General features: G+C 42.3%; 1 protein-coding gene across 4 annotated transcripts in view; it reads left to right on the plus strand.

The window, feature by feature from the left end:
* BICC1 (BicC family RNA binding protein 1) overlaps positions 1-27596 on the plus strand; it is a 272218-nt gene that overhangs the window by 104741 nt on the left and 139881 nt on the right. The window lies entirely within an intron of this gene.

The raw sequence follows: 27596 nt of genomic DNA on the forward strand, positions 1-27596 counted from the left end.
AAAATCGTCCCCACTTGACCATCTCCGATTTTGATGAAATTTTGCATGAAGGTTGGTATATATGTAGAACTATCTTTGGTAAAGTTTTAGTTCACAGTATGCAGTAGTAGTGGAGGTAGGTGAAACTGTCACCGACTCCGCAGTGCACAATCAGCAATGTTCAAGTAATTGCTGTGGCATATCTTTGAGAGCCAAAGTTATGAAAGTGTACATGCTTATACAACTTTTGATGCTGATTTAAAAAATTGCTGTCTCAAGGCTTACAAAAAAGTACTTTTATTTAATTTTTTTTTGCAATTAACAATTCTTACCATATGTTTCAACTCTCTTGGCCTCATTTTTAAAAAGGATATGTACATTACGAATAAAAAATAATTCTAATTAAAATAATTACGCAGTATCCCTGTTAATTTTTGTAAAATGTGACTATTCTATGCAACGTCTTTGGATCTTTAAAAGAATCCCCTTAATGTCTGTGTGATTCCAATACATTTCAGGTCACAGAAATATTCCTGATCAGTTCTGCACTTTTCACTAGGGCACTACGCAGTACAGAATGGTGGCACTGATACTTCTGCATCCCATGATCACTGAAGTCCCTTGCAGAGGAAAGCGCTACTTGGTCTCCGAGGACCCAGATTAACTCGCAGTGTAAAAAAAATACCTTTGTTCAGCTGTAGCTGGTGTCGATATGCGTGCTTCAGTTAGAACAAACGATTGCAGTGAAAACAACTTGGCCGACTGGTCTCTTTAAAAATATATAATAAAAAAAACAATTGCATCCTCACTTTTAGTTCTTTGAACTTTCCCTGTACTAAAGATACTTGTTCCTAAAATAAATGAATACATAATTACTTTTACTATTTTATGCGCTTGTATACACTAACAAATGCAGTAAAATGTGTCCCCAGCAGTTATAGTAGATTGGGAAAAGTTTTGAGGGGAAGTTTGCATTTCCCTGTGGTGTCCGCTAAATGTCTGTTGGCCCAGCAGCAGCAATGACTCCTTAAATGGACAGTCCAAACCTGGCCTCCCCTGTATTTGCCAATATTAAATTATTATAATTTATTTATGGCGCCACAAGTGTTCCGCAGCACCTTACGAAGTACATAAACAGGCTGATCAGTGACTTGCAGTACAATACAATACAGGATGTGGACAAGGATATACAAGGACATTGCTACATTAGCGACCGTACCATCCAGATAAGCAACAGAGCAAAGCAGCCAGGTGCCCTAGTGGGGAGTAAGAAGTAGGTAAAAGTAAAGTAAGGAGAAGCACAAGAGGGTAGAGGGCCCTGCTCGTAAGAGCTTACATTCTAAAGGGGAGTGGCAGACAAACAGGTGTTACAAAGATGGGGTAGACAGGGAGGAAGGAGCATATAGCAGCAAGTTAAGATGAGAGCTGGAAGGCTTTGATGAAAGTAGTAGGTCTTGAGAACCCGTTTGAAGGATTGTAGAGAGGCGGAGAATCTGACAGGGAGAGAGTTCCAAAGTTCGGGAGCAGCACGGGCAAAATCTTGGAGGTTGAAGGAAGTAATCAATTAGCATGAGAGGCGGCCTGCATTTGTTGAAAGAGAACAGGAGAGAAGGAAGATGAGGTCAGATGTAAATGGGAGAGGAATGGGTGAGGGCTTTGTAAGTTAGTGTGAGAACCTTAAATTGGGTTCTAAAAGGGAAGGGGAGCCAGTGGAGGGCTTGTAGGAGAGGGGAGGCAGATGCAGAGTGTTTGGAGAGAAAGATGAGCTGAGCAGCAGCATTGAGGACAGACTGGAGAGGAGAGAGAAGGGAGTTGGGGAGGCCAGATAGGAGGAGGTTACAGTAGTCCAATCTGGAGATGACCAATGAGTGTATGAAGGTTTTTGGTGGCATCCTGGGTGAGAAAGGTAAGACAAAATGTGTGTCACGGATAAGTGCGCTGTAGCAGCCCAATAGTATCGGATGGTGTAGTGGTGTCACCTATCTAACCCACAAATAATAACAATATGAAAGATATCACCAAATGATTCCGCAGGGCGCTCTAATGGAAAACTTCTCTCCCAAATATCTCTCTGGTTTTTTTTCTTTTCAATAACACTCAAAGAAAAGAGAGAAATATTCCATAGTGTGATACAGTAAACATAAAATAACACAGTCTTATGTGTGTAGAGATGGATCCCCTACCAAATACGATGGTCTACAAACAAGGTAGACAAACAGTCATGAATCAGGATATCCTTTTCTGTCTGGATGTAATCCCCTCTTAACACTCTTCCTTTCAATGTATTCGTTCCATATGCAGTCAATAAAATTTAAAGAGAAAAATCACCATAGTGTAACACTGTTTTTAATAACAATTTAAAACATAAATCACAAATTACATAAAAAATAGAGAAAAGGTGGCCTCTCACCAAATGTCCATGTCTACCAATGTTGTAACAGTAGACAAAAAAGGCAAGTATAAGAAAGTCCACCGGGCATCCCAGGTGTGCTCTCAAATCCTGGTGCAGGTGCCACAGTCCTCTTAAGATAGGTCTCTCTCAGCCAACGCGTTTCGATACTTTAAATATGTATCTTTTTCAAGGCATACTGAGAGACTGTGCTGGAAGGGTTTAAATACCCCTCCCAAAAACATGCATGCAAAACCTAATGCCAGACATAGATCCGCTAACTTCTAAATCCTAACTTTAACCCCTGATTTCTTCCAGTCCATTTAGGGTCAGAACACTGTTTCCGCTCACTCCAATTTCCCGCTGCCCAGAAGCCAGATTGAAAAGGGTCAAGGAGGCAGTGGGAGGAAAAAAAGGTGGTTGTAAACAACATGCTCAAGGGGCTTGGAGGCAAAAGGGAGGAGAGAGTTGGGACGGTAAATGGCGAGAGTGTTAGGGTCAAGGAATGCAGAAAGGACAGTGCCTGATGAGAGGGAGAGATTAAGGAGGTGGGCAAGATGGGAGCAGGCAGAAGTAGAGCGGTAGCGGAGGAGGCCTGAAGGGATAGGGTCAAGGGGGGAGGTGGAAGGGGGGGGGGGGGAGAGGACCGGAAGAGGGACATAACTTCCTCTACAGATTCAGGGGAGAAGAATGTCAGAGTCGGTAAAGTGGATGGAGAGGGGTGATCCGGGAAAAGAGGAGGTGGATAGCTTGGCGGACTGGTGGGATATGATGTCCTGACAAATGGAATCAATTTTAGATGTAAAGTAGGTGGCATAGTCAAGGGAAGAGAACGAGGAGGGTTGGGCAGAGGAGGGAGTTGAAGGTAGTGAAGAGACGCTGGGGATTTGAGGACAGGGAGGAGATGAGGTTCTTGAAGTATGACTGTTTAGTGATGGAAAGGGCAGCACTGTAGGATGAGAGCATACATTTGAATTGGAGAAAATCTGTCTTAACAGCGTGAGCTTCTCCACTGTTGCTTTGCATTTCGTGAACACTTTTGCAGGTATCTGGTGCATATGGAATGCCGGGGTTTGGGTGTATATCCTTGAGGGTGAGTAGTGATCGCCGGGGCAATAGAGTCCAGAGCAGAAGTAAGGGAGGCATTGTATAGGGAAGTGGCTTATTATGGGTAGGAGTAGAGAAGTGAGTCAAGCAGGGGGGGGATGGTAAATGACAGCTACTCTCAGGTGTACTAGTTGGAAGAGGCATATGGCATGAACCTCAAATGTAGAGAAAATAAGGGATGGTTTAGAGAGTATGAGTTGGTAGGAGTAACCTGGGGATAGAAGGACCCACACACCGCCACCATGGCGATCCTCAGGCCGAGGGGTGTGAGAGAAGGTGAGGCCCTCAGAGGAGAGAGCTGCAGGGGAAGTGCTGTCAGAGAGTGAAATCCAGGTTTCAGCAATGGCTAGATGATGCTGGTTTCTGGAGATGAAAAGGTCATGGGTGGGAACAAGTTTTTTACAGACTGATCAGGCATTCCAGAGGGCACAGATAGAGGGATAGTGTTTATGGGGAGAGATGTGAATGAGATTATTAGTGGCATCCTGGGTGAGAAAGGGTCCCTAAGACCCTAATACACTCACTGGTCATCTCCAGATAAACTAACTGTATTGTAAATATATCATTGGTTACGATCCAGGCGCATACAATGAGAACCAATTTAGATTTAATGTTTTGTAGTAATTTATTGAGTAGTTATATACTTCCAGCTTCATTTGTCTATATCACTTGCATTGGTCATGCTTTCGTTTAGCAGTGGCTCAGAGACCAAAGGGATTTGGTTATATCAGTTTGTAAATGGGCTGCATCTCCTGGAGGTTGTGCCCATTGGTTCTACAGTTATAGCCTGCCCTCAGCCCCTTGCTTCGTCTAAAAATATCCTAAAATTGAGATAAGCACCAGAGACACCTGCTTGAGGTGTGCACAGTGCCTGCTCATCTTGATTATGTCCCATTCACCATGATGAACAGGTATATCCCTCACAACTTTTTGTGAGTCTGAACAAATACAGCATCTTGCCGGATGGAGGGGCAGTCCCCACAAATCGTTTTGACCCACAAAAATTGATACTGTTGGTAGGTTTCATTGCCAGCCTGTGTATGGTCCACTAACCTGATCAGAGGTTCAGTTGTCTCATCAGCATGGTTTAGCGCATTTTAATCTGACCGTGTGCATGTGTTTACCCTTAAGAGAATATGGAATGCACCGCTATGCAGATCGCAGCCCCCAGTTTTGTACTGGACGTGACTGGTAGAGACTAGTATTTTGTAGATTTTTATACATTTTTTTTGTAAATCAGAGCAGTTGTTCATGTTTTAGTGGTTGTAAATAGTTTTCATATTCACTGTATGGGCAATTAGAATAATCTTTATCATACTATAATTTATTACATTCTTCCTGTAACAGATAAAAAGATCGTGTAATATTATTTTTAGCTCCAGTATTCTTGAAATGTCAAAATCAGAAAGATTTTTTTAAAGTTCTGGAAACTAAGCAGCTGAGAAAATATACTTGTCTGTCATGACTGCATGATCTGCACTTCTGGTTCTCTTTGTACTTATTACTTAAACAATGATTTAATTTCCTCTCAAGTATCAAATCCTACAAGAGGAACATATCTGAATCATCTAATGCTACTTTGCAAATCATATTAAGACCTCATGCTGGGCTTCCATTTATGAAGTGTGTTACACTACATAGGCAGTTTAAAAAAAAAACCAAAAACATCCTTGTAGCATGACGTTTCTATGCACCTGAGAATTTTGTTTTTGCATATAATATTACATACTGACAAATTGAATCATGTTGGTGTCTTTTAATGGTCAACACTGGGTGGTGGTGTGCTTACTGAAATATCATTTTCTGTGCTATTGGGGTAGGTCCTACTAAAGTGGAGCAGGTTTTCTAGAACAGTATGTCATTAACCCGAAACACAGTTCCCCATATATTTTTAATGTATTTCTTTGTAGCTTAATAATACAACAACCTAATTCAAAACGGGCAGCATCTCTAAATGTTTATTACATAGAACTAGAAATAGATTGACACTTGCCAACAAATCTTCATCTTTCCAAACTTTGGGTTCCACTTTGCCAGGTAGGTCACCTAAATGGTGATGTTTCTATTAATACACCTCACACTGGATCCAAGGGAATATTGGAGGAAATTTCCATCCCTGCATATTCTAGAAATTAAAGTGCAAATCAATCATTGCAATAAGGGGAGGTTTTATGTTTATTTTCTAATCTGTGGACATGAAAGTCATCATCCAGGTCTACATCCGTTATTTTCAGTATCTGCGATTAGTCCCATGAGATTAATCGCCTACGCAAAAATGTTTATACTATTGATGAGATTAATCTTCTGAGATAAACTAACACAAAAGGGTGTTCTCTCTTTTTCAGTGGACATTTCCTGCCTTGAATCACTTGTCCTATTAAGCTATGTAGTAGATTAATCTGCTGATGTTTATGTAAGGCAATTGAATTGCTACATTGTAGTTCCACTACAAAATGATTATTGCAGAGCCCGTAGGAGACAGTTATAAAAAAGATTGTGTAGCCTAGTCCTAAACCAAGTAAGGAGATGTGCGGAAAGGAGAACATGAATTGAAAAATGTCCAAAAACAAGATTTGTCTGAACATGAGGCCACAAAAGTTTAAACTGTCCAAATGTCCCCAGTCAACATATCACCCTAGCAATGAAACTAGTAACATTGTACTTTTTACATGAATTCTATATATTTTCACGAATACACGGCACTGCAACATGGTATGTGACCCCATTGTTTAAATATAATTCACAGGGGCTCTGCACTGACTCTATGTGATTTCTAATATATATATAATACTAGCTGGGATACCCGGCATTCCCCAGGTTGAAGACTGGACCCTGAAGTACACCTGCAGCCTGTATTTGTTCACATTGTCCTCACCATTAACCCCATTCCAGTGATCTTGAAAAGGAGCCCACTGTTTGCTAACATGCATGTAAACAATGGCGTAACTACTTTGGGTGCAAGAGGTACTGCTGCTATGGTGCCCAAGCTTCCTCTGTGGCCCGCTGCTCCCCCTGCACCCAGTCACACCCACAAGGTGGGCCGGTCCAGTCAGGGTTGTTGAGGGTGGACCGGGTGTCAGCCATGCTGATTTGGTGCCGGCCCACCAACTGATTACAGCTTGCGCACTGGCAGGGAGTCTTGGAGAGAGCTCCGCCAATTATTGAGGCAATCAGACTTTGCAGACCAGCAGCCAATCAGCAGTGCTAGCTTCTGATTGACTACCAGCCCGCGAATTGTAATTAGCTCACGACCGGCGCCAGATTCAAATTGTACTGGCTCTGTCTGTCTGCCACTGCCTGCCGGTGCGCCAGCTGTAATTAGCTGGTGGTTCGGCTCTAACTCCACACCTGCTGGCTGCTGATGGAACACAGGAGGAGGCAAGAGGCTGCTGGATGGACATGGGGAGGTGAGTAGGTTGTGTGGAATGTATAATATGGGGCACTACTACTGTGGCATAATCTGTAAAGGCTATAATGTATATGGGGCATTACTATGTGGCATAATGTTAAGGGACACTACTACTGCGTGGCATAATGTGTATAAGAGGTACTACTATGTGGCATAACTTGAATGGGCTCTGTGTGGGGGCAAATGTATGTTGTTGTTTTTTTGTTTAGTTTTTTTTTTAACTTTGGGGCCCCTTTTTTAAGATCTTGCTTTGTGGTCCACAATGTTCTAGTTACGCTCTATAGAGCCTTTGGAATTAATAAGAACTTGCATGAGTCATCAAGTTTGCTCAAACTGAGGTTAAAAGGATACTTTTGTTGCATTCTGACAGGTTTTTGGCAGACTGACAATTTTCACTGGAGCCAGCCCCGAAGCCTTTGTAATTTGAGTGTCCCCATTTTTAGAGATTGTGTGACAGTGTGTGGCCCTGACGAAGTTCAAACCTAGGCAAAAACCTAATCCTGGTCAAACTTTACCACCATGGTAAATTTGGTGATGCTAGGTCCAACACTGTGGCCGTGTAAGGAACCAGACTTGATCTCTCCTCTCCTAGACATGTCTACTCGTTATTCCCTATACCTAATTGGCACCATTAGGTGATGAGAAAGCTTTGTACATCACTGGTGATCTAATGCAGGGCTTTGTTCAGTAGAAAATATTTTTCTATTATGAGCATTGTAATGTGTGTGTGGTACATTTGAGGATGAAAAAAGTAATTAAGCATCAACTAGGAGTATATTTAAAATGTTGAGTGATCAAGCATAGTGTATATTATGTTTAATACGATCGGACATCCCTAGCCATGTTAGGACATACTACTTTCATGCCCTGGTGTGACAAATATATGGATATATTTTGTGTCTTTTTCTTTATTCACACCCCTCCTGTATCATTGTAATGCACAGTATATATTACTTTCCCTATGATCTGTCACTGCTCATCATTGAAAACTTGCATCCAATTCCTTCGGCTGATACCTAAGACTACAAGAATGAAAGGACAACAGAAGTCAGGACTGAAAGAGCGTAAATTGGGGGTGGGCAATGAACGGCCTCCCAGATGTTGTAGAACTACACATCCCAGCATGCCTTGCCACAGTTTTGCTATTTGGCCATGCTAAAACTGTAGTTAAACAGCAGGAGGACCGCTTATTGCTCACCCCTGGCTTCAACCCTGAGGCAGTTTAGTCATGATTGTGAATATATAGCTGCTGTCCATTTAGTTTGGAAGCCTCAGAATTATAAAAAAGTTGGTTCTAGCAGGTTTGAAGACTTTCACCCAAGCTTACTTTCCCTCCCTATTTGTTTGTCATTTGCCCTGAGTTGTATTTTGGTTGTTGGGGGGGGGAGGCAACAGATGGGCTGGGTAGTGGCAGTTGCTGTGTTCTGCTTCTCAGTTGGTCTTGGGTGAATTCCCCTGGCCGGGGCTCAGCATGGGTGGCATGATATGAAAGGGGTAGTTTGAAACCCTCTGAGCTGTGCCCCAATTGGTCGCATGCTTCCCATTGTGTGTCATCAATGAAGCCGCTGCAGTTGCACACGCTGTAGTCTAATGCTGATCTGTCTGCCTCCTCTTTCCTGCCACCATCTTTCTTTCGCTCTCATGCTTGGCGTAAACATTTGAGTTATTAAGTTATTTTGAGAACAATCACTTTTATCAGGTGTTTAATAAAACTACCTCACTTGTAACTTTAAAGTAGAGGACTGACTGAGGTGGCAATACGGCATCTGGTGTAAAGGAGTTTCCGCTCTGAGCAAACCACTGTCTTATTATTTACACGTTACTTACCACAATGAGGGGTGGGACAGTTCAGTGGGAAAAATTATATTGTATACTTAACACATGATTGAGTTGGGTATGATAAACCTAGCATTACGGGAAATGGTGTTCATTTTGGTCAGATGTAGTGAGAGCTGACAACATCACCAGATTTTTTGCAATGTGAAATGTGAAGATGGCTACAGTATGTCTGGAACAGAGAAAAACTCCAGGAGTCTTGGGTTAAGCCATGTGGTTTTAATGAAACCAATAACTTCAGCATGTCCCATATGCCAGCAGGTGCAGAATTATGTCATTGATAGTTAGGCCATATCTCCATGTTGTATAGGGTGGGTACAGTTTTTTTTTTTTTTTTTTTTGTAGAACTATTTATTATAGTAGTATATTATAACTAGACTGATGTCATTATTGAATTATGCTTCGTCTACATGATATATAGGGTGTGTTCTCTTTTGTAGAGCTATTTGTTATAGTATGAAATTATAACTCGACTGATGTCATACATTAAGTTAGTCTACATCTCCATATATTATAGGTTGCTCCCTCTTGCAGAACTAATTGTTTGTTATAGTAATCTATTATACCTCGCGCTTAAAGTGATCAGTAACCATAGTTCTGAGATTAACATCATTTATTTGAAACTGAACACTAATGTCCCTAAACTTAATTTGGCCCCCAGGCTGAGATACAAGGGGCATATTAGTTTGTCAAGAACCTCCATCAAGATCTGCTCTTGGGTCCACCCCTTTGAGATCACGAATGTAATGGGAAATAATTCAAATACTAATTATTTATTTATTGACGGTTTCTTATATAGTGCAACATTCCATTGCACTTCACAATTGAATTATTAATAGAACAGAAATGGGTAATAACAGACAGACATAGAGGTAGGAAGGCCCCAATGAATCACATACTACCACAGGAGACATATGCAACTGTGTGATTGGGATTTGTTCGTGTTTCCAGTACTACTCACTGGAAAAATGGTTAAAATTTGCAGCCAGATGCAAAACAGGGCAAATATTTAAAGTGTTGACCTTCTCCCTACCCTTCAGCATAAAACCAACTCTATATGATACAGGTTGAGTCTCCCATATCCAAAATGCTTGGGAACACGGGTATTCTGGATATCGGAATATTCCAGATTTTGGAATATTTGCATACCATAATGAGATCTTGGGAATGGGACCCAAATCGAAACCCAAAATTAATTTGTTTTGTATACATCTTATACACAAAGCCTGCAGGTAATTTCTACTTCAGGATCCATAGAAGGTCCACAGGGTGATCTTGGGGTATAGGTGATGCAGAGTCATCCTGGCACCTTACGCAGTAAATTCTCCCAGGATGCAACTGGTCTCCCTCTATACCAGGCCGGAGGCTCCTCAGTTTCGTTGGGTGCCTAACTGGAGTTGGGTCACTGAACATGCAGTGGGGCTGTTACTAAAAGCCCCTGAAAATTTTGATTCTTCTAAGTGTGGTCAGCGCGGGAATCTGGTGAACATTCGCACTGCTAAGTCGTCACCCCGCTAGTGCTGAGATGCTGGTACTGATCCGGGCATCTCAGCGTGCCTCTGGGGTCTTGCAGAGACTCCAGAGGATCCCTAGACTGCGGCTGGACGCTACGGGGACGCATGTAAGCGACACGTACTGCGGTGGTGCGTGCCGAGTCAGTCTTTTTCCTCCAGGGCTGGGCCCACGCTAAGCCGATTGGGACTGGAGTTCTGTAACACTCCAGCGTCCTAGGGGTTAAACGCTGGCCAGGGGAGGCAGCCTTCCCTGTCTAACAGCCGGCTCCTCCCGCTGCTCAGCGTGCCTTTCCACTGCGGTCTGGTGTGGCTGTGATTTTGCTTCCTTTTTCTAGCTCCACCCCCCATTCTCCTGGCTGTGTTGCAGATCTTGTGCGGAGTATGTGTCCCCCTACATACCTCTCCTCTGGATGGTGGTCAGTGTATGTAGCGCTTTTGTCCTACTAGACGCTAAGTCTCTGTAGTTGACTTAAGGAAGTGCCATTAAGTGCAGGTATTGTTATACTGGCGAATTACTTGGAGGTAGCTTGGAAAATGCCTGGAAAGCGTTATCAACCGCAGAAGCATCTAGTCTCTGCTTATCCTCTTGATGAGAATTATTTTTCCGGCTGTGGATTCCCATGTCACGCGCTTGGTAAGAAGTGCAATGCTTCCTATGCCTTCCATGTCATCCCTGAAGGATTCTACAGATAGCAAGGTAGAAGTTTACCTTTAAATCTGTTTATTCCCTTTTTGGGGGCTGCGTGCAGACCAGCTATGGCCAATTATTGGGTGGCTCGGGCCATGGAATGCTGGGCTAATAGCCTGGAAACGTCCTTAGCCCCGAATGCTACCAGAGAGCAGCTGAATCTTGTGGGAAACCTCCGAGATTCTGCTACCTATATAAATGAGGCAGCATTGGATATGGGCTTACTAAATGCCAGGATTTCTTCGGTGGCCATTGTGGCTTACCGCTCTCTATGGCTCTGTTCTTGGAGCACCGACGCAGAATCCAAGAAAGGGTTGGAGTGTTTGCCTTATGATGGTAAAGTCTTGTTGGGCCCTGATTTGGACAAAATTGTGAATACCTTAGGAGCAGCTAAGTCTGCTTGTCTACCTTCTGCTCCAGCCTCTTCGGGGACTCTGACTCCGTCCTTTCCCAGGCCATCAACCACCAAAAAATCTGCCAGGCCTAAGAAGCAGCCCTGGAGTACCAGACGTCCGGCTGCCTAGCATGATGACAAACCCTCCACTTGACGGGATGGGCCTCCTCCTGGGGGACCCCAGGGTGGGAGGCTGACTTAATCAATTCGCCCAGTGCTAGTGTCAAACTACCATGGATTCTTGGGTGAGGGAAGTGGTCTCTCTGGGGTATGCCCTCTCCATCCACAGAAGACCTCCCCATCAATTCTTTTGCACAGGACTGCCGAAAGATACGGACAAGGCTTTAGCTATTCAACAGGTGGTACAATCCATGCTGCAGGCAGGAGTCATTGTACCGGTCCCGATGTCCCAAAGGTTAACCGGGGTATTATTCCAGCTTTTTTATAGTCCAGAAACCAAATGGTTCTTACCATCCTATTCTCAATCTCAGGTCCCTGAACAAATTCCTCAGGGTACCCAAGTTCAGGATTGAAACTCTATGCTCCATTACACTGGCTATAGAACCTGGGGATTTTATGGTGTCTCTGGATATTCAGGATGCGTACCTGCATATTCCAATTACTTTAATTCACCATCTGTTTCTCAGATTTGCTGTGTCACAACAACATTTCCAGTTCCAGGCTCTACAGTTTGGCCTTGCCACTGCACCTCAGGTGTTAACAAAGGTCATGGCGGTAATGGCAGTCCATCTGCGGCTGCAGGGGTTCCACCTGTTACCATACCTGGATGACCTCTTACTGTTAGCAGGGTCCCCAGAGGTTCTTCACCACCACCCACCTGCAGCTAATGATATTTGTGCTCCAGGTACACGGGTGGTTGGTCAATTGGAAGAAGTCCTCACTGATTCCGTCTCAAAAGATGCTCCATTTGGGAGCTCTATTGGATTCACAACAGCAAAGGATTTTTCTGACCACAGAAAAGATCTCCACTTTATAGACGCGGATACTCAGATGCCTTCACAGTCGCCTAGTATCAGTCCACTCAGTGATGCTGTTACTGGAATCTATGGTATCTGTGTTCGACATGGTGGAGTATGCCCAGTTTCATTCCCAGCCTCTGCAGAAATCGATCCTCTCCAAGTGGTACGGATTTCCCCATCATATACGGACTCAAATGATGGTGCTCTCTCCGTGGTGCGCCTGTCTCCTGGTGGCTACAGACAATCCACCTCACCAGGGGGCATCCCTTATGGATCTCTGACTGCGTCCCTTTGATGACTGATGCCAGTCTTCGGGGTTGGGGCGCAGTGACAGGTCCACACTCCTTTCAGGGAAGGTGGACCGCTGAGGAATCTGTGCTACCAATCAATATATTGGAACTGCGGGCAGTTTTCAAGGCCCTGCAGCAAGCCAGGCTGTTGGTGCAGTCAGCCAATGCCACAACGGTGGCTTACCTAAACAGTCAAAGGGGGGACTCTAAGTCAGGCGGCTATGACAGAGGAGGTATGCATCTTGACATGGGTGGAAGGGAATCTGCCAGCCATATCAGTGGAATTCATTCCAGGAGTGCTAAATTGGGAAGCAAGCTTCCTCAGCCGTCATGACATGCATCCCGGGGAATGGTCTCTTCACCAAGAAGTGTTTCATCTCCTAGTGGACAAGTGGGGCCTTCCAGACATGGACCTCATGGCCTCTCGGCAAAATCACAAACTGCCACTGTACGGGTCCCGGACAAGGGACGCCAAGGCTTTCCTGGTGGATGCTCTGTCAGTCATGTGATCCTTCCAGTTTGTGTACCTGTTTCCCCCGTTATCCATTTTTCCTCGCGTTCTTCAAAAGGTCAAACAAGAGGGAGGCATGGTCCTGCTTGTGGCTCCAGCGTGGTCCCGGCGCCCCTGGTACTCGGATCTTCAGAGTCTCTCCATCGACACTCCATTGCTGTTGCCTCAACATTCAGATTTGTTGTCTCACGGTCCTGCCTTCATCCGGATCTAGGCCATCTGTCTTTGACGGCGTGGCTCTTGAGCCGTCCCTCCTAAGGTCCAAGGGGTTTTCCAGCTCTGTGGTTAATACCATGCTTGGAGCAAGAAAACCTGCCTCTGCCAGGATTTACCACAGCGTGTGGCATACCTACTTTGAATGGTGTCATCCTAGAAGTTATGACCCCCCCAGGTGTTTAGAATAGCCAGAGTGTTGGCTTTCCTGCAAGCGGGTTTGGACCTTGGTCTCCGCCTTGCTACACTGAAGGTCCATATTTCGTCCCTTTCAGTGTGGTTCCAGCGAAGGATTGCTCCTCTTCCTGACATCTGCACTTTTCTGCAGGGGGTCCTTCATATCCAGCCTACCTTTGTCCCTCCTGTAGCGCCTTGGGATTTGGCTGTTGTCCTTAAGGCTCTCCAGAGCCCTCCCTTTAAATCACTGGGCTCAGTGCATCTCAAATGACTTACTGGCCATTGCTTCCATCAGAAGAGTTTCCGATTTAGGGGCTCTTGTCGTTCCCCATTTCTAGTTTTTCACAGGTACAGGGCAGTGCTTCGAACTCGCCCTGGGTTCCTTCCTAAGGTAGGCTCTAGTTTCCACATTAATGAAGAAATTATTGTGCCGGCCTTTAATTCCCCAGACCTCTCATCAGGGGAGGCCTCATTGGATGTGGTACATGCCCAGAAGATTTATGTGGATTGTACCAGTTCTCTCCAGAAATCAGACTCCTTGTTTGTTCTTTATGGTTTCCACAAGAGGATGGCCAGCCAATAAACAAACTTTGGCTAGACGGCCTCGAGTGACTATCTCTGAGGCTTACATTCATGAGGGCCTTCCAGTCCCACACTCTGTTACTGCTCATTCTACTCGGTCTGTGGGCTCTTCATGGGCAGCTCATTGTGGTGCCTTGTAAGGCAACCACGTGGTCTTCTATTCAGACCTTTTCGAGGTATTACTCTTTAGATACCTTTTGCCACTCTGGATTCTTCCTTCGGGAGGCAGATTCTCCTTTCTGCACAGGAGCGTCCCCGCCCCTGAGGATACTGCTTTGGGAATCCCCAAGGTCACCCTGTGGACCTTCTATGGATCCTGAAGTAGAAAAGTAGAGAGATGGTAAGAACTTACCCTTATCTCTTTTCTACGAGGTCCATAGGGTCCACAGGGCACCCGCCCTGACCCACCTGTGTTTCAGTTGGGCTTCACTCTGGTCACCGGTTTTTCATCTTCTTCTGTGTGAGAATGTGATTCAAGTGTGTTCCAGACTTTCTTCTCTCTCTTTTATCCTCCTCCGGCCTTTGGCTTGCTACGTAACTGAGGAGCCTTCGGCCCTGGGGCGGAGTCTAGAGGGAGACCCGCTGCATCCTGGGAGAATAATTTACTGGGTAAGATGCCTGGGTGACTCTGCATCACCTATACCCCAAGGTCACGCTGTGGACCATATGGACCTCTTAGAAAAAGAGATAACAAGGGTAAGTTCTTACCATATCTACTTTTTATTAAATATTTTCAATCATTTTGTGGCTCAAACAAAGTTTGTGAACATATATGTAATTTATTTGTTTCATATACACCTTATATACAAAGCCTGAAGGTAATTTTATAGAGTACTTTTATTGTGTACTTTAAACAAAGTTTGTGTACATTGAACCATCAAAAAACAAAGGTTTTACTATCTCAGCCATGCTCCAAAAATTCCGTATTTCCGAATATTCCGTATTTTGGAATTTTTGGATATGGGAGACTCTACCTGTAATGACTATTATACTATAGTCTGTAGTAGTATTTTTGTTGTGATGTTTCCAAATTACGTTTGAAAACCTTAAAATTCCATAATCTATTTCATGACCATACTCATCCAGAATGTACAAAACATACATGTTTCCGTCTTCTGAAGCTATTTTGGTCACACAAGAAAAAGAATTATGGAGTTGGACATTTGGCATCATTGGAATTTCTGTGGTAGAATCTATTTAATTTATAATTAATCATGAAGGGAAAATAAAATATTTAGGCATAGGGGCATGCAGGTAAAGCCAGGTTTTCAAACGGATTAACGGGAAATCTTGAATATTTTTAACTGCCCATAAATTGGCTATTATGCTGCAGAATCAAGTCTCTATTTTTAGTTGTTGTTTGTATAAAAGCCAGAAGGAAAGTATGCTTTGGATAACAATACACAGGATTCTTCTGGACATCTGCTAGAAAAGGTGATTACTTAGAGTACAGGGTCTGACTACTTCCAGATGTCCAATTCTGCTCAGAAAAAAAACAAATCTTCACAAAAAGCTTTTTTTTTTTTTTTTTTTCCACAAAGGAAAATTGCTGACCAAGCAGATTTTTTATTTAGCAGTGTTTGAGGTTTGTTGAGACAGCCATATTTGACTATCAAGAATCTCAGTATAAATCACATTTATTTTTAATGTCACAAAAATGAGTGTTTTCTGTGTGTAATGATTCATAAGTGTGCAATTTGAAGAATTCTGAACTTTTGAACTTGGTGATGCAACGATGTAAAATCCCAGAGGACCATAACATTTGTCTATTTAGGCAAAATAGAGAACTGTGAGTATTCTCAAACGTGTTTTAATGTGACTTGTTTTGCACCTCGTCATATATTAAAATGAATTCTGCCAGTATAAAACCGTAACATATGGGCAGACTTTTTATGTAGAAGACCTGTTTCTTCTAAAGCCTTTGGATTTGCCAATATGGGTGCCAGGGAAGAGGAAAATGTGAAAGCTATTTGTTAGGGAAGATCTTGACATCCTTTTCCAATGTTTTATTTAATATAGTTAGGGGACGCAGTTTATAGACCGGCGCACTAAATTCCGCCAGTCTATATCCCGACACGAGAAGCCCGACGGGGAACTTCAGATAGGCGTCAAAATACCGACCCCTATCTGAACGAGGTAAGTCTGGGCGTCCATAGCCGTTAGTCGCGGGGAGGAAGGGGGGGGGTTACATTTAGGGAGTGTAGCGGGGTTAGGTTTTGGGGGTGAAAGTTAGGGATAGGCACCACCCCAGGAGTTTTAGGGTTAGACACCCCCTAAGGGGGAGTGTTAGAGGGGGGGGAGAGGGGAGGGTTAGGGTACTTACCAGCCAGCATCTGGATCTCCTGCTGACCGACTTCTCGTGTCGGGATTTGAACCAGCGGCTAAACAGACGCCGGTATTGCATGCTGATTCCATAGTTGGCTCAGTGGCATTAATTTACCCCTAAATGTAACCGTTTAGTTCTCCATATTTGTTTACACAGTAACTTTAAAATAAAAAAAATCTTCCTTTTTGGCATGTTTATTTTCTTTTCTTACATCATGGAATTAAAATGGATTTATTCAGAAACTCTTCCAACTGATTAATGCAAAATAATGTAAAATAAAAAGACAAAAACAACTCTGTATGAACTTGTGTATTGCATGTGTACTTTACTGTACCAACACAATCTTAGTATGTAACACATGAAAAATAGTGTGCAGCACTTGTACAATGTTAAAGCAGCATCGCAGTTTATAAACACAATGGTGTAAACACCAACATTATTTGCTTATAGGCACAATTAATTTAAATAGTTATTCAACTACAGTAACTTGTTTTTAATACGTTTGTAGAAGCACCTTCTCCTGCAATTACATTATCTAATACCCCTCCACACTCCTGAACCCCACTTTGCCTATGATTGCCGCCTTTCTTCCCAATTGATGACCACCTCCCACTCCTGCCTCCAGGAATTTATCCTTTATCAGACAAGTCATTCTATTAGTTCTCAAACTCTGTCCTCAGGACCCCAAACAGTACATGTTTTCCAGGTCTCCTCACAGAATCACAAGTGAAATAATTAGCTCCACCTGTGGATCTTTTGAAATGTTAGTGAGTAATGTATACACATGTGCACCAGCTGGGTGACCTGCAAAATGTGAACTGTGTGGGGTCCTGAGGACAGAGTTTGAGAACCACTTCTCTACTCTATCATGGTTTCCAATTCCTGATTCAAGAAGCTTCCTCATATTATGCTCCCAATTACATGTTTCATAGTAAGGGAATAGTGATAAGTGGTATTGGGCTTGAGCCACAAAGATCACTTGGTGCTAAGGCTAAAAGATTAATGGCCTGATAAAACTATGGTTTTGTAGACTAGGTTCTATTCAAGTTTTCAGCAGTAATTTCGGTCTCTCTGCTATAAAGTCCCTGGGCCATTTCTCCACGGACCATTTCTCCCATCTGTGCTATGGAATTGTCAGATTTATGTCTTTATGGCCAGTCTCAGTTTTGTAGGATGGTTTTGTATTACAGTACACAAATTCAGAGTTGCTCTCTTTTCATTTACTTATTGATGGACTTGACCATTGTACAGTGGGTATTGTCCCTGTTTGGTTCATTTCAATCATTTATTGAATTTGCTTTTGAATCTTTTTAAGTTTGTGTTGAAGCTCGTTTTGCACCCACGATACTTTTTCGCCTGCTGGACTTTTTGCCTACATCATGTGTTTTGCATGCGGAAAAGTATCGGGCGCGCTCCCGCTATTCGCCGTTTTCAATGAGAGAGTACGCGAAGACTGCACTCGGCAAAACTGAAACAGGTGAAAGTTCTGTCAAAAATTGGGAACTCAGCCTGCCACCCCCCAAAAGATGCACTAACATTGGTGATCACTATAGATGCCCCCGATTAGCCCTAATGAATGTATTTGGGGTACTTAAGTTGTCAATTGGTGCCAATTAGCGCATTAACACAAGGGGTGAAGAATAGCATTAAGCAGTATTTTATTATGAAACTAACTACTCCCAGCAAATTTGGGGTACTTTAAAATGGGGGCTAGCATATTTTTAAGTTGCTAAAGTGAAGTTTTAAAATGCGTTAAAAATCCACCTTCCGCAAGCACCTGCAATCATAAAAACACTTGCCCCATACTTGGAGACCTCCCCCAGAAGTCTATTTCACTAGTTTTTAAGTTTGTCCCCCAACTTTGAACTTTTTCGTCCTCAAAATTAAAGTACTTTTTTGGGGTGTGCTAAAGTTTTTTTTTATATTTTTTTTATTTTTTTTTGACAGTTTATCTTTGGGGGACTGTCCCATGGGTGCAGGGGGGTTTCCCGAAGTTTGCACCCCAAAACCACAATTCTGCACTTTTTTCCGCCTGCTATTCATAGGCAAAACTTTTCCGCCTATTACATTGCATTGACTTTTTTTTTTCGCGTATGCGAAAAGTCTTTGGAATTGAGTGTGGCGGAAACTTTCCGCCTGATGAAATTACATCATCCGCGATACTTTTCCATGGATTCATACTTTTCACATCTAATTGAATAAGGCCCTCAGTTTCATAGATAAATTTGTATTATTTGGCAGATGAATACTTACCTAGGCTATCTCTTGTGCACCTCACTGGCTTATCCTTGATTAGTTCAGTTGTACTGTGGAAATGCCTAGCACTTCTCCATTAGCTGTTCAGAAACTTGGGAGCTATAGACTAAACAGAACACCTCAAAGTCCAGTCACTAGACACACCCTCGGAGAGCCATTGTAATGGATGTTCATAAAACCTTAACTATGTATGTTTTTGTAAATCGGAATCCATGTTCTACAGTACCATCAAAATGTGTTAAAGATAACTTGATATGTTTTTTTATTTTTGTATAAATATAGTTAATTACTTCCAAAAAGACTGACAGCTAATATATTACTTGTTTTATAATACACAATGTTGTTTAATATGCAATACCTACCCAGATTTAAGTAATAGTCCAATTACTTAAAATCTTGTTAGATCTAACAATATAGGATACACACAGGTTGACTAGCAGTAGATCATACAAAAATATACACATACATACAGGGTTCACACAGAATTTTAAACCTAGTCCCTGGGCATGTATTTCTCTTCTATATTTCTTACCACTGTATGCAGGAAACATCACTCACCTGCTGTTCACTGCTTCTCTGCATAACGTTAGGACGCAGCATTGCATTCCCCGTACATATACAGTGATCATTAATCAATCTTACCTTATTGTGTACCTGTTCGCTCACCTTTTCATGTAGAGATACTCTCATTGAGGGGTCTATGCAGCAAGGGTACGATGTTGCCCAGAATATTATCGGGCAACATCGTCACGAGATTTTATCAATTATGATAAAATATGTAAGCTATGCAGCAATATTTTGAGCAGGGACAGCTGTTGCGGTAACACACTGTCCCTGCGATGTCACAGAAGGTATTGTTTTGGGATTTTGAAAACAATTCCTTCTGCTTGTTCCTCTGCGCATGCTCAGTCATATGCTCAGGAACAGTCTCCGTCCTGGCTTCCCGGTGACCGCGGAGGGGTAAGTACAGCTCCAGCTTCCCGAAACTGATCGTTCAACTCTTAGTTGTGAGAAAATGGTACCCTCACACATTATTCATTGCAGGATACTTTAGCGCACAATGTGCACCAACTGACGACCCCATATAGTGCGCTTATTTATCTACCACTACCCACTATTATGTTTATCTGATAGAAACGTTGTTGCTAAGGTGTTATACTTATGGCCATTGCACTATACCTTCTTAATGGCTGCATTTTAAACAATATTTCCTGATGGAGATAATTTCTGTTGATTTGACTAATGCACAAATGTTTGATATTTATATGATTGATGGATTATGTGCAAAATATCTGAAAATAAATATATATATATATATAATTATTTTTTTTGCCTTTTGTATGATCTGTTGTTAGTCAACCTGTGTGCATATTGTTGGATCTAACTAGACTTAAAGTAATTGGTTATTACATTTAACAGACCTCTATTGAGTTAGACTGACTTGGCTAACTCCTCTTTTTGAGATTTACTCATTAGGTTAGTTTTATATTTACCCACTATATATAAATGTTCTTAAATTTCATTAATAAAAGTTAAGTTTTAATGTATACTCGGTCAGAGTGCCCCAGGCTGGTTGGAATGAAAACCTGGTAATGTATGGGAGCAAATGACAATCGTCCATTTGGTCACAAACACTGTCTTAACCAATTTGGAAAATAGCTAAAAGTGGCTGTTCAAACACACAAATTTAACTGATTTAAAAAAAATAATAAATAAAAATGTCCTTTTTTCAGTGTTTAAAACCATATGATCAACTGTCATTTGCTCCCATACATTACCAGGTTTTCATTCCAACCAGCCAGATTGGACAGATATCTGACAGAAAATTGTATGGTGGATGCCCAGCTCAAAACTCTGGGTTAAGCACCAACATTATCTAATATAATAAGATTTGTGTTTGGATTTTGTTTTCATATATGTCAACATTAAAAAAAAAAAAAAAAAAACCAACTAAATATTCAGTAATAAAGACAGGACACGGTAATGAATTTAAAAAAAAAAAAAAAATTCAAATTCTTTCATCGAGAACATTTAAAATCTCACCATAAACTGTGAAAGCTGGCATCTAGGAATGGGTTGCACTCTGCGTAATAAGATTACTTTTAATGTCTGTCTTCAGTATAATAAACACCTTACTCATACTGTTTCTTTTGGAAGGTCTTTGCATTGTATTTGTGGTAAAGCAGGGGATTCCAATGTCATTTTATTTAAATGGATCTGCACCACAGCTGTGTAACTTCCTGCATACTTTCCTAGTAGTATACATTAATTAGAAATTTTACTTTGCGAAAGAGCTATAAGTGAAAAAGCAAGATCCACTGCACTTGGTAGACAATATGCCTGCTTTATTAGACTCTGGTAATAACACTTGTACTCGTGTTGTATTTGTTTAATGTATGACCTATGTCTAAACGTACATTAAAAGAAACACCTGATTTGGGGAAATGAAAATCTAAAGTTTCGAGATATCCAGAACATAATTTTAACTTGAATGATTTTTAAACAAATGTATGTTTATTAATTTTGGCTCTGGCTCAGAACTGTGCCACCCTTCTAAACCTCTTCAGAGGTGGCCCTATGTTTTGTATAAAGTAACACGACCTGGAAGGTTACGCAGTTGATATTAGACTACATTACTGTTCAATTACCGAGCCCTGGAAGCCATTCGGCGCTTGTGGTTTCTGGTTCTGCTGTGGGTTGTACCACCCATCTGTTCTGGTTTTCATGACCTCCCATTTGGAACTGGTGAAGGAGTTTTTACATTTAATTTGTGTAATGATAGAAGCATTGTTATGAATGCTCTTTTGTAGCGTTGGTAATGTATATTATAATATAAGGGTTGCCAACACAAATGTATTACTTTTTAGCACAAGGACTTCTGTTTTATTAAATGTTTGAAAGGTACAGAGTATTTTCACTCTTTTCCCTGAGTTCGTATAGCCATTGCTTGAAATGACAAATATTTGAGACTGGCTAAAAACTATAAAATATTGCGGTGGTACTTGTGCAGAAATTTCTTTTAAAATTAATTTTGCTTCAGGGAATCTGGGAAAGGTTTCTGAGAATGTCTGTCTGCAACTGTGCTTTTGTAATGGAACCTCATTGCACCACCTTTTTCTAAATTATCTCATGGACGTTGGCACTCTGGGTGGTCAGGAAACTGGCCAGTGTATTGTGTGGCATTGTAGCCCATTGTGAGGATGTGGTTCACTTTTGTTCTCTGTCTGTAATGTAATGTACAGAGGTGGAAGAATTAGTGTAATAAGACAAACTGGACCAGTTCCTGCAAAATGAACTCTATTGAGTAAGGTGGTCATTAAAAACATTTACACCTTGCTTTTGCAATCATTTAATTTCTGTACACATCACAAGGATGGGCTCCTTTCAGAGTTCCTGCCCCTGCATGTGATTTTTAGTAAATTCAGGCAAATGTGAATTTCTTATTGTTGCCGATATTCTAGAGCACAGCTTCTCAAACACAGTCCTCAGGACCCCAAACAGTGCATGTTTTCCAGGTCTCCTCACAGAATCACAAGTGAAATAATTCTGTGCACCTGTGGATCTTTTAAAATGTGTGAGAGTAATGAATACACCTGTTCACCTGCTGGGTGACCTGGAAAAATTGACATGTGTGGGGACTGAGGGCCTGATTCAGAGCCAGACGCTATTTGCGGACGGTCGTTTCAAAAAAGAGGCCGGCTATTTAAATTGAGCGATCGCTCTTTGAAGTTTGTTGATGCCTCTGTGTCTGAGCGAGTGAACAAAAAATGCGCTCGCTATTTTGTGAAGACGCCCCTTTTCCGTTCGCATCACACGTCATCTCCAGTATTTATTAGATTAATCGGGTACATCGAAAGGCATCTGAACTGCTCGCAGTGCTTGTGGTAGCTTTTTCCTACCGCTATCACTGCAAGCAGTTCAGGCTAAAAGACAACCAAGTGACGTGGTCGATGACGCTCCTTTACTAATTATGCACTCCCATTATACGCCCTTTCGACCGTTAGGCACGCCTGCGTTCGGATCTCCACTCCCCCGTTTTCAAGCACCTTCCCCTGTTACCACCCACAAATGGTACATTCTGTCAATCAAATTAGCAGCCCCTCGCTGTATTGCGAGCGCATGATTTCCGACCACAATGACTGGTTTGCACATGCGCATTACGACCCATACGCATGCGCAGTTGTGCGAACATCGCTCAGAGCGAACAAGCAGCCGCTTATGAGCGGCTCTGAATCAGGCCCTGAGTTTGAGAACCACTGATCTAGAGGGACCAAAACCTGATGATTAGTAAATCTGAGTTAACGATTCACAATGAATTAATAGGCTGCCCCCAACAAATGACTGCTGCAGGTTATAGGTATATGTTAATAATATGATAATTTAAAGGGTTGAGTGTTGCATTCCCAGCCACAACTTTGTACCCATCTGCCTTTTGTCCTAAAACTCCCCCAAAATTTACTGTGGCATTGGAAACTTTAACTGTAATGTGCAGCTGATGATTTACTCAAAGTTTATATCAAAAAGATTATTTTCTACACAATTACTTTTTTCTTTCATACCACTGATTTTATCTTATTTAAATGATTGATTGAAGGCTCTACATGGAGCTATAGAGGTTCAACTATTTAGAAAATGTTAAATATTTAGTTTTCATTACTCGCAGCAGTTTAAATGAATTGGTGAAATAAACAAGTCGCTCTGGAACTTGAGTTTAGAATAAATGAGTAACTTTGACTGCTAACCATTAACGCACTAATTTATGTGAACAACAAATGTCTTTTATCCAGCAAAAAATTTTGCCCAGTTACTCACCGATGTCTCTGTATGAAAGTATTAGATTAGCATGGTCTTCGTGTATCTCATGAATTTTACTGCTGACAGTTTAAAGTACCTTAATAGTATTGGTACTGTATAAGCCCTTTGTATCTTTTACAATTTTCTTGCACTTTCCTGACAGCCATATATCATTTTATAGTAATTACGGACATTTTTCTGTTCTGTAGAGAAAAAATATTGATTTTGTATTTTTTATTGGCCCTAGCTCAATCGGAGCTTCAGATCTAGTCTTTGGTAGGGGATCTTTTATTCGGTATGCTCAGGACTAGGCAGATTTTAGATGTGGATATGTATATTCTAGGTATGATCCCCCACAGTAGTAATATAAGAAAACACATTTGGAAAACCCCATGAGATTGCCCATACTTTTCTTGACATTTTGTACTACTTAAACTGTGTGGCAGTGTTCCTCACAGTGGCTGATCACGTTGGAGTGACATTGCCACTGAAAGGTGGGTACTCCACCCGTTTTGTTGTGTTTGGGTTTTGTAACACTCCCGGTGAAAGAAACACATGCTTGTATTTGCAAATCAAGGGAATGCGGTTTTCGTGGGTTGGAAACGGGATGCCGACACTGTCTGTAGGTATCCTAACCCTTTTCCTATCGCTAACACTCCCTCCCCGGTGTCTAAACTTAACCTTCCCCCCCTAGTGCCTAGCACCTACTACCCTTCAGGATGCCAATGCAGGATTCTGAGAGGTGTCGTGTTTCCGGTGGCAGTATTATAATCGCTGGCATCCCCTTTGCCGGGAAATTGAACGCATCCCCTTTTCACTGTGTGCTCACTTAAATGCAACTTGTGGTGATAGCTTAAAATGTGGAGATCTTCCGCAGTGTCTCATACAGCAGCAGTGGAGAAAGTATTAAAGGGGAATTCTCCTAGGATGCTGTAAGAGTTGGTCCTCTTAGTGAATGCGCCCATTTAATTCAGGAACTAGTGACATCACTGATATAACTGTTGTTCAGTTACTACGGTGCCATGTACCAGAGAAATTGCTTAGTAAATGTCTCACCTGTAAATAGCTTTGAAGGAACAGGATTTCTTTCCTTATGAATATTTGATGTACATTAACATGAAAGTTGTACAATGCAAGCCATACAAGCAGAGGCAGCAATTGCATAATGACATAATTCCTATTATGCTCATATACAGTAATCGCACCAACTAGTACCGCATGGAATACCGTAACCAGAGTGTAGATGAAGCAGTTTTAAAGATGCATAGGGAAGCTATACCCCACATATCCCAAGTAAAGGAACTAAAGATGTAAGCCATCTCACGTGACTTCTAAAATTATGGCAAGTCATAGTTTGTAATAAGATAAAGCATAATGATTAAAGTGCCTCTCTTTAATAATGATTTTTCTGAGACGGTGTGTATATGTATTGTGGTGAGAGGGGTGGTCTATCACCTGAATCACCCACATTCTGGTGGGATCAGCTCCCTCCAAGGGAGAGGAAAACCAGTCCAGCACATTCTGCACCTACAATAGAAGTTTGGAATTCTGGGTGTTCTGGGCTGCACAGCTCAAACTGGAAATATAGAATTCTGGGTTTTCCAGGTTGCCCAGAGCCAGCAGGAAGTACGCAGCACAGGAAGGGTTTAAAACGCTCACACTCCTGTTGCTCTTTGCTCCTGATGCTGGATAAGCTAGCCAGGCGATAGGCTGGGGGTGGTGCTTAGCATTTGGGTGCCGGGACCTGGAGGGTCCAAGGGCTATGCTGGGAGAGCATGCCCAAATTGTGGCTGCAAGCCACTGCTGACTGATTAGCACAAGGAGTGCTGAGACTTACAGTATGTTTGTTTATTGTATGTTATGTGCCTGTATGTGTGCACGCCTAAACTCACATATGCTAAGGTGCAGTGTTTGCTGCTATTAAAAAGCCACTGCTTTACCAAAAATACCTGCCTGTCTGGAATCCTCATTTCAATACCCCGTGTTATAGTATATACTTTTAAGTAAATTAACCCAGCATCTGCCGGGTCACCCTAGCACTCTGTTCCCTGTCCTCTTCTCTCCAGTCTCTGAGGCATTGCACGATATGTTTGTGTGATAACCTAACTGCGGTTGTGGCATGTGCACATCAAACATGCGTGATCCCTTCATTTAGTTTAGGGCCCAATTTTATAATCTGTATATGTGTGTATGTGTGCAACACCTCCATCTATGTGATGAAGTGCATTGCTACACATGCTTTCCCTGCAGCATATACAGTACTTACAGGAGCGCACTAGGCCTCATTAACTAGTTTTATCACCAAAACGAGTGATAAATGTCACATTGTATGATGGTGCTCCAGCCAATCAGCTCCCAACTGTCAACTGTTAGAAAAATGATAGTTGGGAGCTGATTGGCTGGAGCACCATTTATCATACGCAGTGACATTTATAACTCGTTTTGATGATAAAACTTCTTAGTAAATGGGGGCCTAAGGGTCTCATTTATCAACAGGTGATATTCTTGCTATCACTCTTCACCAATCTTAAATGGTGCTCCAACCAATCAACTCCTAACTGTCATTTTTCAAACACATGACAGGAGCTGATTGGTTGGAGCACCATTTAAAATTAGTAACGAGTGACAGCAAGAATATCACTCGCTGATAAATAAGGCCCTGTGTTGCGAACCCATACTCTCAACATGACCCTCTCCAGGAGGGACACAATGCTCTGGTCCTGGACTTCTCTGGTAAGAGGCGGGGTTGCAGCGCTGTTCAAAATTCAAATAGGGGAGTCACACCAACTGTCATTTCACACACTGCCCAACATCACTGGCTGGGACTCACTGGCAGTTCTTTTGACTCCCCTATGTGAATTTTGGACTGTACTGCAGCCCCACCCCTGGAGCCACCACCAATCATAAATTACCAGGGAAATCCAGGACCAGAGCATTGTGTCCCTCCTGGAGAGGGTCATGTTGGGAGGTATGGCGAACTTTAATGCATTATTGATTAACACCTGCTCCAATCAGGGAATATTTAGTTGAAGCAAACCTCAGTAGGCAGTGCTTGCAGTGAATAGAGATTGCAAAATGTTAGTATGCAGTTTGCTGCTGTCAAAGTCTAATAAAGATTAGGTAGGACTAGCACAGGGGTTTATGGGGCCCATTTATCAAAATGTATTTGAGGTAAAATCCCTGAAAACGCACTTTTTCATGGGGTTTACCTTAAATATTAAGTATCCCCCGGATGTATGAAGGAGGGACCACAGCAGGTATCTCCGATACCTGCTGTGATCCCTCCATTGCCGCTGGCAGCTGCCTCCCCCATAGGTTTCTATGGGCGAAGCGATGCTGCCACATGTACCAATATCTGGAATGCGATGCATTCCAGATTTTGGCCCCGGCAGCTAACGCAATCTGAACATGGTGTTAGTGCGTTGTGTAGCCCATAGGCTACAGCAACTATTAGCTGGCGGAAGGATCCGCCGGAAACCCTCCCCGGCTATGGTGAATGTGCATGTGCAGTCCATGGGACTGCGCACACACACCACCTCCTGCAGTGGCCGGCCGCTCTCTGGAGACATCGCAGGGACGGACTCCTTTCGGAGCCCATATCCCCGATAATGCATCCGGCCGAAGAGATCCCTTTTTGCAATGCGATCAGGGGCGTTACTGGCATGCTCTGATCTCATTGCAAAGCGATCAATGATAAATGGGGCCCCCAAGTCTAATTCACAAATAGTTTTTGTGCTGTGAGTTAGTTCACGGACAATGTGTTTTTGTTTTTATTAAGTTTTTTTTTTTATACTTTTTTTTTTTTTTTTTCTACCCAACCCCCTTAAACCAGAAACAGTGGTTTGTGTTTTTTTGTTTGTTTGTTTTTTGGCAAAATTAGCAAGTCTCCGTTACAAAAAGTATTTTTTCCTCTCTTTTTAAAGTTTTATTGTATTATTCGTTAAACAGTAGAGACATATCTTCTCTCAGGGGGTCGAAATACGTGAGACAGAGCAAACATTCACAAACGTGTTAGATTTTTTGGTAATCTATCTATGTTGGTTTCTAACAATAAGTAACTAGGTGGGATGCGGGTAACGTAATAGACAGGGAACAGGGGGAGACTGCTATGCCGCGCAGTTCAGTACTTTCAGTACAAATTGCACTCCTGT

Source organism: Taudactylus pleione, unplaced genomic scaffold, assembly GCF_031769625.1.
Source record: "Taudactylus pleione unplaced genomic scaffold, aTauple2 ptg000518l, whole genome shotgun sequence".
Classification (NCBI taxonomy): Eukaryota; Metazoa; Chordata; class Amphibia; order Anura; family Myobatrachidae; genus Taudactylus; species Taudactylus pleione.